This window comes from Bison bison, unplaced genomic scaffold, assembly GCF_000754665.1.
Source record: "Bison bison bison isolate TAMUID 2011002044 unplaced genomic scaffold, Bison_UMD1.0 scf7180017864380, whole genome shotgun sequence".
NCBI classification, from domain to species: domain Eukaryota; kingdom Metazoa; phylum Chordata; class Mammalia; order Artiodactyla; family Bovidae; genus Bison; species Bison bison.
In genome coordinates, this window is record NW_011494952.1 from 5,677,677 (window position 1) to 5,677,995 (window position 319).

General features: G+C 48.6%; 1 non-coding gene across 1 annotated transcript; it reads right to left on the reverse strand.

The window, feature by feature from the left end:
- Positions 1-211: 211 nt before the first annotated feature.
- On the reverse strand, positions 212-284 carry TRNAC-GCA. The gene has a single exon. It is a non-coding gene; the product is annotated as a tRNA-Cys (tRNA).
- Positions 285-319: the final 35 nt, after the last annotated feature.

The following is a 319-nucleotide window of genomic DNA, read 5'->3' on the forward strand; positions in this document are numbered from 1 at the left end:
TGCCACCTTCAAACAGGGCACCCTTACTTTCTGTTACTTCAAGTATGGCTGCCATAAAGGTACTCCGCACATCCAAAATGCTTTGTATTATTAGCGTAAAAGTGAAAGTCACTCAGTTGTCTCTGACTCTTTGCCACCCCATGCCCTATACAGTCCATGGAACTCTCCAGGCCAGAATACTGGAGTGGGTAGCCTTTCCCTTCTCCAGATCTTCCCTGACTCAGGAATCGAACCGGGGTCTCCTGCACTGCAGGCGGATGCTTTACCAACTGAGCCATCAGGGAAGCCCTTGTTAAAACATCACTAAAGCAAACTGCTG